Source organism: Cricetulus griseus, chromosome 4, assembly GCF_003668045.3.
Source record: "Cricetulus griseus strain 17A/GY chromosome 4, alternate assembly CriGri-PICRH-1.0, whole genome shotgun sequence".
In the NCBI taxonomy this organism is placed as follows: domain Eukaryota; kingdom Metazoa; phylum Chordata; class Mammalia; order Rodentia; family Cricetidae; genus Cricetulus; species Cricetulus griseus.
This window is the reverse complement of record NC_048597.1, coordinates 133232964-133246616: the sequence shown is the minus strand read 5'-3', so window position 1 is coordinate 133246616 and position 13653 is coordinate 133232964. Positions and strand designations below refer to the sequence as shown.

The 13653-nt window shown below is 41.7% G+C and overlaps 1 protein-coding gene across 3 annotated transcripts in view; it reads left to right on the top strand.

Moving 5' to 3' along the window:
- Positions 1 to 319: 319 nt before the first annotated feature.
- LOC100750376 (zinc finger protein 883) overlaps positions 320 to 13653 on the top strand; it is a 46337-nt gene continuing 33003 nt past the window's right edge. For 2 of the 3 annotated variants that reach the window (XM_027411424.2, XM_027411422.2), the window contains exon 1: positions 320 to 512. The gene's annotated coding sequence lies outside the window, so the exon portion shown is untranslated. Of the gene's footprint in view, positions 513 to 5630; positions 5922 to 13653 lie in introns of all 3 variants that reach the window. The other variant, XM_027411423.2, reaches the window with a different exon arrangement.

Here is a 13653-nt window from a genome sequence, read left to right as displayed (position 1 = left end):
TAAAGGACTTGGGGCAAAGCCGCTCTTCGGGCAGAAGTGGCGTAAACTCAGGTCTCAGGGTAAAGCGAAGCTCCACAGCCGGAGGAGAGCGCAGTCGAAAGCGGAACGGCATCAGTCGCCTCCGCGGTCTCTCACACCCCAGCTCTGGGTCGCGGAGTTCTTTTTCCATCTCACTGGTCGTCAACCTGGGTCAGGCCTTGGTGACGCCAAGAAACGAATTTCCTCTCCTGAAGGTCCCCCAAAACGCCTGAGCAGGAGCCGGAACTGGTCCTGCAGCCTCAAGTCGGAAGCGGAAGCGCTGTGGGTGTTGCCTTTAGTCTCCTCCGGCGCGGGCTCCAAGAGTTGGAGTTCCGTTGCTCCGCGGAGGCGGCGCCGGGTCGCGGCGTGGGAGAGGCGGGCTTAGCCCTGGGCGGCGGCGCTTCCTTGGCTTCTACCGGCGAGCGGGCGAGCGCGACCCGGAGTTTACTTCTGCATCTTGCGTGCTCAGGAATTGGCGGATCCGGCGCGTTCAGGTGAGTGTGAGGTAAAAGCTGTTGAGAGAGCGTTGCCACCCTGTATTTACCTCAGAAATACAGCGCTAGTCTCCAGCAATCACTTTGTTTCCAGCAATCACTTACATTTGGTAAGAAGTCGCCTTTTAAACGCGAGTGTACTGAAAGAAAAACAGATGTCATTCGGTCCATCAGAACTTCTTAGGCCCTGCCCACAGGGATTCAAAGGGTGGAGACTATTGAAGGATTGGGACTGCGTGTGTGTGTGTGTGTGTGTGTGTGTGTGTGTGTGTGTGTGTGTGTGTGTGTGTCTTTGATGCAAACAAACAAAAACAAACCACCCCTCCCCCCAAAAAACAACTCTTCACCTCAAAGGGAGTAAGAATTGATTTTGAACCAAATAATGACCATGTCCTGAGAAAATTTATTGCCCCAAATAACGTGTTCCAATGTGAAAGGGGTTACCTGATTTCTTTTTTCATTTATTTTTCTGCCAGCCAGGCTACACAGCAAGAGTGACATTGTGTAGCCCTAGCTGGCCTGGAACTTCCAAAGTAGAGCACATTGGCCTAGAACAGAATTTGGCCTGTCTTCTGAGTGCTAGAATTAAAGGCATAGGTGACTACACCTGGCAATGTGAACTTTTGTAGTTCTAAACCATAAGTCATAAATCAAGGCAATTTCAAAACCTTGGTGGAAACACCAGGTAAAGTTGGGTTATAGCCAGGCCATGATAGGTTGTTAGCCTTTGGGCTGGTGGAAGCTAGTGTTCTGCTAAAAATACAGAACAAAGGTTTTACCTGACAGTTGAAATGATGTTAGGTCAGGTACAGAGATAGGCATAATCCTTGATAATTTTTGCTCTGGATCTGCAACAATCATTAGGTTATAATTAGCACTAAAGAATCTTTGATGTAAGTGTGCACCCCCCACCCCCACCCCATCCCCGGACAGACAGGGTTTCTCTGTATTGTTTTGGAGCCTGTCCTGGTACTCTCTCTGTAGACCAGGCTGGCCTCGAATTCAGAGATCCTCCTGCCTCTGCCTCCCAAGTGCTGGGATTAAAGGTGTGCGCCACCAACACCCTGCAAATGTGGCCTTCTTTTAAACTTGAGTTTTCAACTGTTTCAAAGGAAATAGTTTGAAAATTGCAGGCTTGGTAATAGAGCTTTAAGTGTCTGGGAGTGCACCATAAAATAAGGAAATTAGGGACTGAGAAGATGGTTCAGTGGTTAAGAGCCCTTGCTGCTCTTTCAGAGGACTTAGGTTCTATTCCCAGCACCCATATGTGGCTCATAACCATCAATAACTCCAGTTGTAGGTGATGTAACCCCCTCTTCTGACCTCTTTGGGCACCAGGCACACACATGGTACACAGACATACATGTGACCAAAACACACATAAAATACATGAATCTGAAAAAGTAAAGATATTAAAATGTCATTAACATATGAGCTTTGTGGAAAAAGATTTTCTACATTGTTCAAAAATATACTTTTGGTTGTTCTTGGTTCTAATACCCCATCAATGGTAGTTTCTCCCCTAAGATTTGTATTATTATTTATTTATATGCTTTTGCCTGTGTGCTTGTATGTGCAAGTGTGTGCTGGTACCTGAAGAGACCAAAAGAGGGGCCAGAGGTTCGTGAAGAGGGCAGAAGAGGGATTCCCCTGGAGCTGGAGTTACAGTTGGATGTAAGCCGGCTCCTTTGAAAGAGCCATCTCTAGTTCCCTTTGAATGTTTATGGTATTGAAAGTGATTGTGTCTTTATGTCTCTTTGTGCTTAGAGCAATGGTTATAGTTATTCTGTTGTATTGTTTTGAAACAGTCACTCATTCTTTCAGAAAGTTAGGTATTGTGATAGTATGTTTGTTTATTTTGCAGTACAGGGTTTGAATTCAGAGCCTTGCACATGTGAGGCAATTCCTGTACCACTGATGTATGTCCCTAGCCTCTTTTTGACACATTTAAATGTTCTGTTCATTTCTTGTATACACGAATAGTTGGTTACGGCAAAGTGGCAAAATTCAGCCTGTAGTTGTTCTTAGGGAGCTTGTAACAATTGGAGAACCTTAATTTTACCAAGGAAATAAAAATGTAACTGCAAATTGATGAGGATTCAAAGTAAGGGGCAACATTTTTCCTGTCTTTGTATGAGAATAGGTCAAATGAAGAATAAAATGACTTAATCTAAAATACTAGATATTAGAGTTAGTCAGGCTGAGAGGGAAGGGAGTGGGAGACAGTAACCTCACCTTCTTCCCAAAATATTGGGGCTATCTTTTTCAGTGTGTCACCCGAGTCTCCTTGGAGAGGATTGTTATTGTTAGGTCATGACTGATGGTGGGAATATGAAAATAAAAGAAAGAGGAGACCAACCTCAGTAGAAGTGGGTTGTCCTTTATTGTAGAAGTTTGACTGTTCCAGGGTACAGGCGGCTTGGGATTTTGGGGGGCAGAGAAAAGATGGAAATTTTATCTCTATGTTGTTCTTTGTAGTCTCAGGGCTAAGACATGTCTGCAGATGTTTTTATCATATGTTGACCTTGTCAGGTTTCTCTTGGCTTCTGACTGCAGATGTTCTTATCACTGTTGCCTTTCTTTTCAGACAGGTTTTCTTATCAGTATACAGTGTCCAGTTTCTCAGGTCCATTGACACCCTTTACTTTAGGTCATGAACTCTCCAGTGTATTGTTAGGCTTGTGTCCCTGAAGAAGGTGGGTCTCATTGAGCTCTTGCTTGCAACAATAGTTCTTGATGACAGATCTGTTAGGTAGCCTGGAAAATGTGTATTATTTCCCTTTAAGGTGGAAGCAAACTCCAGCTGAGATGATGTTGAAATAGGCATAGAACATGTTGTTGGAGCACTACAGATCTGATTGGAGCCCAGTAATTTCTAGGTGTTGAATGGATGGAATCAGTAATTTTAGGAGTATTGCTTCTGGGGGCCTGGGTGGTACCACCAAGTTAAGGTTTTAGGAAGCCATTAATAGATGCCCTTTATGTTTGGATTTTAGCAAGCAAAGCTTGGCAAAGATGAAGAAACAATAGAGGTAATTACCTTCCTACAATGCTATCTAATATAAAATTTAACCCTGGAGTCCCTGTTTTAACACATTTTTTTTTTCTGTTTGGTGTTTTAAATGGGGATTTGTGCTATTGTTTTATTAAGCCAGGAAGTGGGAATGTCTTTGATTTTTTTTTTAAAGTGTCTACTATGTTAGAAGACATGGCCAATATAGAATGTTTTTCTATAACAAAGGCTATGACTGTGGGAAATCTAAGGAAGGATAGAGTTGAAGTAATGCGTGTCTATTGTTTTCTTGTGTATTTATTCATTTGCTTGAGACTTTAGGGGTATATTTAAATGTAGTGGGATTCCCCAAGCATAGCTGAAATCTGAAAGCAATATTGACTCAACTCATAAATTTTTGTTAAGTCGTGTATTTTAGCAAGAGTTAAAGTCTAAACATATTCCTGTCCCCTTAGTTTAAAACCACAAAGTAATGAGTCAGGTGGCGATGTATAAACCTGACAAATGCTAAGATTCTCTAGCTTTAAATTATTATCAAATGAAGAACTTGAAATGAGAACACTTTTCTCCTTGGTGTTGATTGTGTCTGTATAAACTGGGGCCTTATATAGGTCATTTAGGTGCTTATCTTGTTAGTTAAATACCAAGAAGAAAGGAAAGAATTGTTGGTACCTAGAGATACAAGTCATTTTATTTTATTACTTACTTATAATACTTATTAACTGATTATATTAACTATTTTTCTCCATACATAGGAATCGTGTATTTTGGTGTATTGTGTAGTATTTTAGTATCATTTGTACAATGTGTAATGACCAGATGAGGGTAATTGGCTTGTCTACATGTTTGTGTTAGGAACACTGAAAATCCTCTCTGTACTAGATGTCTTTATTTTTAAGGGTTTTATTTATTTTACTTTTTTGTATGTGAGTGCTTTGGCTGTATGTACACCATGATAATACAGGTGCCCAAGTTAGAAGAGTAGGTGTGAGCCACCATATGAATGCTGAGACCCAAACCTCAGTCTTCTCTCTTCAAGAACAGCAAGCACCTTTAACTGACATTTCCCCAGCCCCTATTATTTGTTTTTGAATCTTCAGTTAATAGTTGTCAGTTTCCCTGCAGTGTTGTAGAACATTAGGATTTATTCTTCCTATTCATCTGTACCTGTGTAGCAAGCAATTCATTCCAAAAAGAGTTTACTGTGAGAGTAAGAAAAGGAATAGGATGGGATTCTTACTGTTCTGAGAGTAGGGGCCATCCCAGGGAGAGATTGCTCAGGGGCAACAGGCCCATCTCCTTTATTTTGCTTTATCAGCCAGAGAAGGAAACTGGACACTTAGATGGTGGCTAAAAGCCTAGAAGAGACAAAACAAAACAAAAGTGAGAGAGACCAGAATCCTGCTGGCTTCTAGGTTACTGCGAATACAAAGGAACTTTAAATACAGTGCACATGACAGATTGAGTGAAGATGATGAGAGCCCCAAATCCATCCATCCATCCATCCATCCATCCATCCATCCATCCATCTATCCATCCATCCTCTCTCCCTCTCCCTCCCTCCTACTTGGGATGAAACCCAGGTCCTTGAACATGCTGGACAAGTGCTCCACCTCTGAGCTGTACTCCATGTTGTTTTCAGTAACTTTAATATCAGGTCCTGAGGTACTAGAGTTGAAAATACAGGGTAATTGAATATATTGTATATAAGAATATATTTTTATAACTAATATAAGAAATATATATGATTAATTATACATATAAAAACTAAAAGTTCCATAATAGAATATCATTCTAAATAGAAAATTTACATACTAAATTTGTGTGTAATAAAAGGAATTTAGAAGGCTGAGGTAAGGGATCATCACTTCTTCCAGCTTGGGCAACATAGTAATAAAACCCCTCTCCCTCATCAGAAGGAAAAAAAAAAAATCAAAGGTACACTAATTGGGTTTGGGGCCTTCACTGACATGTGCTAAAAATAACCAACTGATAAAATTCATTAATTCTAGGACTCAAATTATATTTATACCCTAGGATCCTATTATTATTATTATTGTTACTACTACTACTACTACTACCATTTTTTTTCTTTTTTGAGACAGGGTCTTTCTACATAGCCCTTGCTGTCCTGGAGCTCAGTATGTAGATCAAGCTGACTTCACACTCAGAGATCCACTTACCTCTGCCTCCTGAGAGTTGGGATTAAACGCACATGACACAATGCCTGGCTCATCTTATCAAATTGAAACATGTGTCTCTATAGACTTACAGAGTTAAATGGAGAAATTGGTACACCTCACTCTTAACTGTGAACTTGCGTGAATTTTATAATAGTCACAGTACCTATTGCCCTGAAATGCTCCAAATACATGCTCAGCATAATAAGAAACAAGGTAAGAATAAAATTGGTTCTTTTCTTCTTGATGTATGGAAGATGGTGTTCTTTTGTTTTGCCCGTGCTGGCCTTGAGCTCACTGTCCTCTGCTTCTGGGGTTGTATAGTCATTGTTTGTCATTGACAAATTGACTTGCTATGTGCTAAAGAGATGACTCGGTGGTTAAGTACTCTTCCAGAGGACTTGGATTTGATTCCTAGTACCACATGGTAGTTCTTTGTATCAGGAACACCCCCACTCCACTGCTACCTCACCATGAGAATTCACTCCACACATAGAAAAAGTGAGGAGAAAGTGCTTTAATGATAGAGTCTGCTCTATCATTATGACAGATGAATAGATGATCTTTCTAACTTATGTACATGTTGGCTTATTCGTTCCACATATGCTGTCATCCTTAAATCTGTTTTGGATCCCAGCCTCAAGTTACACTTTGAACTATGTAACAGAGACAGGCAAGTGCAAGTCAGGCCATTTAGGCAGATGGGAGATTTACACAGCAAAGATATTTCATATAGCCAGAATTTTTTAAGTGCATCAGTGTTTTCTTTTTCAGATAGTTGTTATCCAGGCTCATCTTTCCCACCTGGCAGAATTATGCTTTTCTTAAGAAAAGAACAGGGTTTTATGGCAGGCCGGATTTAAGGATGGTTGTCTCACTCTGCACTGCTCCTTGAGTAGCATGTTCTTTGCTAAAGAATTGGGCTTAGTAACATGTTATAAGTCGGGGTTGTCTCCTTTTGTTATGGGAATGAAGCCTAATGGGTGGACAGTCCTGATAAACAAACTAACAGGCCTCATTAGCATAGTACTTATCTTTGGGTATTTTGGAGGCAGGGCTCCCTTAGGTAAATTCTATTTTGTGTGACTTACTAAGCAAAAGCTATTAGTAAATCTTTTGTAAAATCTATATTATTACTTCAAGTTTATTCTACATTACTTGACTATAACTCTAGTTCTAGGGAATCTGATACTCTCACTGGCTTCTGCAGGCACTGCATGGATGTGATCCACATGCATTCAGGCAAAACACTCATACATATAAAATATTGTCTTAAAAATCAACAAATGAATTGCCTTGTGTGCTGCATAGTTTTATGTCAACTTGGCATAAGCTAAAGTCATCTGAGAGGAGGGAACCTCAATTAAGAAAATGCTTTCATAAAATAGGCCTGTAAGCAAGCCTATAAGGAATTTTCTTAATTAGTTATTGATGGGGAGTGCCCAGCCCATGGTAGGTGGTTTCCAACCCTAGGCTGGTGGTCCTCGGCTCTACATGAAAGCAGGTTGAGCAAGCCATGAGGAGCAAGCCACTAAGCAGCACCTCTCTATGGCCTCTGCATCAGCTTCTGCCTCCAGATTCCTGCCTTGTTTGAGTCCCTGTCCTGACTTCCTTCGTGATGAACAGTGATTTGTTAAGTCTAAGCCAAAATGAACCCTTTTCCCCCCAAGTTGTTTTGGTCATGGTGATTCATCACAGCAATATTAACCCTGACTAAGACAGGGTTGTGTGTGGATTTCACCCTCCTATTTCTTTTTTTGTTTGGTAAAATTGGATTACCTATTGCCTATGTTTTTTGAGTATAGTTGTCTTCGCTGGGTTGGAGTTTTCCTTCCAGAACTTTCTTTAGTGCTGGATTTGTGGATATGTATTGTTTAAGTCTGGTTTTTCCGTGGAGTATCTTGTTTTCTCCATCTATAGTGATTGAAAGTTTTGCTGGGTACAGTAGTCTGGGTTGACATCCATGCTCCCTTAGTGTTTGTAGGATATCTATCCAGGACCTTCTGACTTTCAAAGTTTCCATTGAGAAGTTGGGTGTGATTCTGATAGGTCTGCCTTTATATGTTACTTGGCCTTTTTCCTTTGCTGCTCTTAATATTTTCTCTTTACTCTGTAGGTTTGGTGTTTTGATTATTATGTGTCGAGGGGACTTCTTTTTGTGGTCCAGTCTGTTTGGTGTTCTGTAAGCTTCTTGTACTTTCATAGGCATATGCTTCTGTAGGTTGGGGAAGTTTTCTTCTATGATTTTGTTGAGTATCTATCTTTTCTGTACCTTTGAGCTAAATTTCTTCACCTTCTTCTATACCTATTCTTTTTTTTTTGTTGTTGTTTTTTTTGGTTTTCAAGACAGGGTTTCTCTGTGTAGCTTTGGAGCCTATCCTGGCACTCACTCTAGAGACCAGGCTGGCCTCGAACTCACAGAGATCCACCTGCCTCTGCCTCCCGAGTGCTGGGATTAAAGGCGTGCACCACCAACGCCTGGCAATACCTATTATTCTTAGGTTTGGTCTTTTCACAGTGTCCCATATTTCCTGGATATTTTGTGTTAGGGATTTGTTGGACTTGAGATTTTCTTTGGTCGATGACTGTATATTCTCTAGTGAGTCTTCAACAACTGAGATTCTCTCTTCCATCTCTTGTATTCTATTGGTTATACTCACATCTTTAGTTCCTGATCGTTTATCCAGCCTTTCTATTTCCAGCATCCCCTCATTCTGTGTTTTCTTTCTTTTTCAGCTTTCATGCCTTGAACTGTTTTGAGTGCTTTCTTCGCTTGTTTTGTTGTTTTTTCTTGGCTTTCTTTAGATTCTTTAAGAGATTTGTTTATTTCTAGAATTTTTTGGTTTGTCTTTTCCTCCATTTCATGTAATTTTTTGCTTGGTTTTTTTTTTTTTATCTGTTTCTTTAAGGGATTTTCCTGTTTCCTCTTTAAATGTCTCTGTCATCATCCTAAGATAATTTTTGAGGTCCATCTCTTCTTCATCCTCTGTGTGGGGCTTTTCAGATCTTGCTGGTATGGAGTCCCTAGATTCTTGTGGTGTCATATTGGTTTTTCTGTTGTTGAGTGTGTTCTTACTCTGTCTTCTTCCCATCTCTTCTTCCAGTGAGTGCAGGTGGGGTCTCTCTATCTCCTCTTGTCACCCAGTGGTGTTTGTGGGCTAAGACATCAATGTCTGCAGTTGTGGATGGTCTTGCCTCTCCTGGTAGTCTCCTCACTTGGTAGGGGTCGGGCCGGCGGTGGTGGAGGGGGAAGGAGGAGTGAGGTGTTTCCAGACTCAGGGAGTTCCTCCCTGTCTGGGCGGGTCCACTCTATATAGGCGCAGGCCCAGAGAGATCCAGGGTGATGGGGACGTTGGGCAGGAGTTGGGCAGGTGCTGAGGGTACAGTCACCTCAGTAGGGGTCAGGCCGGCGGAGGGCCCTGTTTGGGTTTTCTTTATTGATTTTGGTTTTACTTTCATGTCTTGAAATGTTTCATTATTTCATTTCACTGGTGATGTTTTAATAGACTTTATTAAGGGATTTGTTCATATCTCTTTAAGATCCTTGAGTATATTCTTAATTACTATTTTAAAATACTTGTCTTGTGCTCCAGTTTTATTTCTCAGGGTCTACTGTAGTAGGGTTACTAGGTTCTGGTGGTGACATATTTTCTTGGCTGTTGACTTTTGTGTTGGTATCTAGGCACATGGAGTTAGGATGACTGAGGTGGTTCTGACTCTAAGTGTTGATATTGGACTTATGTTTGTTTGGAGGTTGTTCTGTTCCTTGGTTTTGTTTTCCCTTTCTATATCTTAAGAAAGTGTGGTGGCTGTGGGTTGCCTGGTAGAGAGTGCTTCTGCAGGTCTGTGGATGTCAGAGAGGAATAGATTTGTGCTAAGAGAAAAGGCAGAGAGGAGCTGTGAGAAAGGGCTAAGGAATTCTCTCTACACTAAGAGCCAGAGTCTGTAGAGAGTTGGAAGTATGGTGGGAGGAGGAGCTCCTGTAAGTAGGTTACATACAGTAAGACAGAGGATAATCTTGAGAGATAGTGATGAGATGGCTAGGGGCCAGTGAATGGAGTTGAGGTAGGAAGAGAGGTACCTGCAAGCAGACTGCTACAGGGCTTGGGGTAAAACTGGGGAGAGTGTAATGGAGGACAGGGAGGAGAGTGAAATTGCCTACCTGAGTACCAGACTGGTGTAGCCACTCGGGGTTCCAGTTTGAGAATTTTCTAGGTATTGGTGATTGACGCAAAGTGATCAGATGGGCTAAAAGGGAAGGCTGAGAGGATCCATTGGGGGGGGGGCAGAAAACTAGACTAGGTTTAGTGGAGTCCTCAGAGAATAGAATCTATTTCATTTCTTATTTCACTAATTTGAAAGTTAAATTTAAAGGACTAAATAAAAATGTAACTGATTTCAATGTATGAGGCAAGTTACCAATAACAAGCAGATGTATTTGAAAGTAGTACCAAATAGTCACATGTTGGGTCCAGCATACATTGGTGTTTGTTCTCTGTCTTAATTAGGGTTTCTCTTGCTGTGATGAAACACTACAATTACCAAAAGCAATTTGGAGAAGAAAGGGTTTATTGTACTTACACTTCTGTGTCACAGTTCATCATTGAAAGCTGTCAGAACAGGAACCTGGAGGCAGGAGCTGATGCAGAAGCCATGAAGAAGTTCATCTTACTGTTTTGCTCTTCATGGCTTGCTCAATTTCTTAAAGTATCCAAGACTAAATGCCCTGGGATGGCACTGTCCACAATAGACTGGACAGTGCCCTCCTACATCAATCACTAATTAAAAAAAAATAGTGATTTTTTTCAAATCTGTGTTGGTTTGAAAGAAAATGACCCTTAAAGGGAATGGCACTATTAGAGATGTGGCTTTATTGGAGTAGGTGTGGCCTTGTTGGAGGAAATGTGTCACTGTGGTTGGTGGTGAACTTTGAGGTCTCCTATGCTCACCCAGTGTGATAGTTCACTTCCTGTTGCCTTTAGATCAAGATATAAACTCTCAGCTACTTTTTCAGCACCATGTCCCAGCATGCTGCTATGTCTTGCCATGATGATAGTGGACTAAATCTCTAAAACTCTTAAGTCACCCATTTAAATGTTTTCCATTATAAGAATTGCTGTGGTTGTGTATGCCTTTAATCTCAGCACTTGGGAGGCAGAGTTTGAGGCCAGCCTGGTCTACGGAGTGAGTTCCAGGACAGGCTTCAAAGCTACAGAGAAACCTTGTCTCAAAAAACAAAAATAAAACAAAAAAAAAATTGCTGTGGTCATTGTGTCTCATCACAGTAATAGAAACTCTAAGACAAAGACTGCCTACAGCCCTACCTTTTCTTTTTAATTAAAATATTTTTTATTCAGAATTCACAAGGACCCCAGCTAAGACTCCCAGCAAAAGTAGAGAGGATACCTGAACTGGCCTACTCCAGTAATCAGATTGATGAATACCCCAACTATCATTATAGAGCCCTCATCCTGTATTTGATGGAACCAGACACAAAGATGCACAACCAAGAACCAGGCCGAGCTCCGGGAATCCAGGCGAAGAGTGGGAAGAGGGAACATGAGCAAGGAAAGTCAAGATATTAATGGAGAAATCTACAGAGACAGTGGAACCAAGCTCATGGAAACTCGTGGACTCTAGACCTACAACTGTGGAGACTTCAGGGGACCAAAGTAGGCCCTCCCTATGTGGGAGACAGTAGTGAAGCTTGGACTATCAGAGGAGCCCCTGGCAGTAGGACCATAATACAAACCTTGTACATGAACTAGCTTGTTGGAGCCCATTCCTTAGGGAGGGATGCCGAGCTCAGAGGCAGTAGGACCATGATATAATCCCAGTACATGAGCTAGTTTGTTGGAGCCTACTCCCCATAGTGGGATGCCATGCTCAGTATTAATGAATGGGAGAGGGGCCAGGCCCTGCCCCAACCTATTATACCAGACTATGTTGACTCCTCATGAGAGCACTCACCTGTGAGGAAGAGTGGACTGGGTAGGCTAGGGGGGAAGTGAGGGAGGGTGGGAGGAGTTGTGGGGGGATAGAAAGGAGAACTGTGGTCGGAATGTAAAATGAAATAAAAAATGAAAAATAATTATTCATTTTACATACCAACCACAGTTCCCCCTCACTCCCCTAGTCTCACTTCCCTCCCTTACCCCCCAAGCCAACCCTCATCCACTTGTCAGAAAGGTTATGGCCTCCCATGGGGAGTCAACAAAGCCTGGCACATTAAGTTGAGGCAGGGCCAAGGTCACATCAGGGTTGAGTGAAGCATCCCATCATAGGGAATGGGTTTCAAGAAGCTATCTCATACAACAGGGATAGGTCCTGGTCCCACTACCAGGGGCCCCTCATACAGACCAAGCTATACAACTGTTGTACACATGCAGGGGGACTACTTAGGTCCCATGCAGGCTCCCCAGATGTCAGTCTAGAGTCCGTGAGCTCCCATGACCTCTGATCAGCTGTCTCTGTGGGTTTTCCCTGTCATGAATTCGACCCACCCCTTGTTCATATAATCCCTTCTCACTGTCTTCAACTGGACTCCTGGAGCTTGGCCTGGTGTTTGCCTGTGGATCTCTGAATCTGCTTCCATCAGTTACTGTATGAAGGTTCTTTGATGACAGTTAGGGTAGTCACCAATCAGAATATAGGGGAAGGCCAGTTCAAGCACCCTCTCCACTATTAAGCTAGGAGTCTTAGCTGGGGTCATCCTTGTGGATTTCTGGGAATTTCCCTAGCACCAGGTTTCTCCCTAACCCCATAATGGCGCCCTCTATCTAGATACCTCTTTCATTGTTCTCCTCCTCTGTCCATCTCCCAACTCAACCATCCCATTCTCTCATGTTTCCATTCCCATCCTCCTACCTACCCCCTGCCCCTAGTTTATCCAGGAGATTTCATCTATTTTCCTTTCCCAGGGTGATCCATGTCTCCCTCTTAGGGTTCTCCTTGTTACCTGGCTTCTCTGGGGCTGTGGATTGCAGTGTAGTTATCCTTTGTTTTACCTCTAGTATCCACTTATGAGTGAGTACATACTGTTTGTCTTTCTGGGTCTGGGCTACCTCACCCAGGATGATTTTTTTTCTAGTTCCATCCATTTGCCTGCAAATTTCATGATGTCATTGTTTTTTTTTTTTTTTTTTTTTTTTTTTTTTTACAGCCAAGTAATACTCCACATTTCCTGTATCCATTCTTTGGTTCAGGGGCATCTAGGTTGTTTCCAGGTTCTGGTTATTACAAATAATGCTGCTATAAATATAATTGAGCAAATATCCTTGTGGTATGAGTGAACATCTTTTGGCTATATACCCGAGTGGTAATGCTGGGTCTTGAGGTAGATTGATTCCCAGTTTTCTGAGAAACTGCCATACTGATTTCTAAAGTGGCTGTATATGTTTGCACTCTCACCAGCAATGGAGGAGTATTCCCCTTATTCCACATCCTCTCCAACATAAGCTGTAATCAGTGTTTTTGATCTTAGCCATTCTGACAGGTGTAATATGGTATCTCAGAGTTGTTTTGATTTTCATTTCCTTGATGACTAAGTAAATGTCTTTAGACTATTTGAGATTGTTTCTTGAAAATTCTCTATTTAGATCTGTAGTTCATTTTAAAATTGGATTATTTAGTATTTTGATGTCTAGTTTCTTGAGTTCTTTATATATTTTGGAGATCAATCCTCTGTCAGATGTGGGGTTGGTGTATGCTGCCATTTTGTCTTATTTACTGTGTCCTTTGCCTTACAGAAGCTTTTCAGTTTCAGGAGGTCTCATTTATTGATTGTTGTTCTCAGTGTCTGAGCTATTGGTGTTATATTTAGGTGTTCTGTTGTGCCAATATGTTTGAGGCTACTTCCTACTTTCTCTTTTATGAGGTTCAGTGTGGCTGGATTTATGTTGAGTTCTTTGGTCCACTTGGACTTGAGTTTTGTGCATGGTGATATACA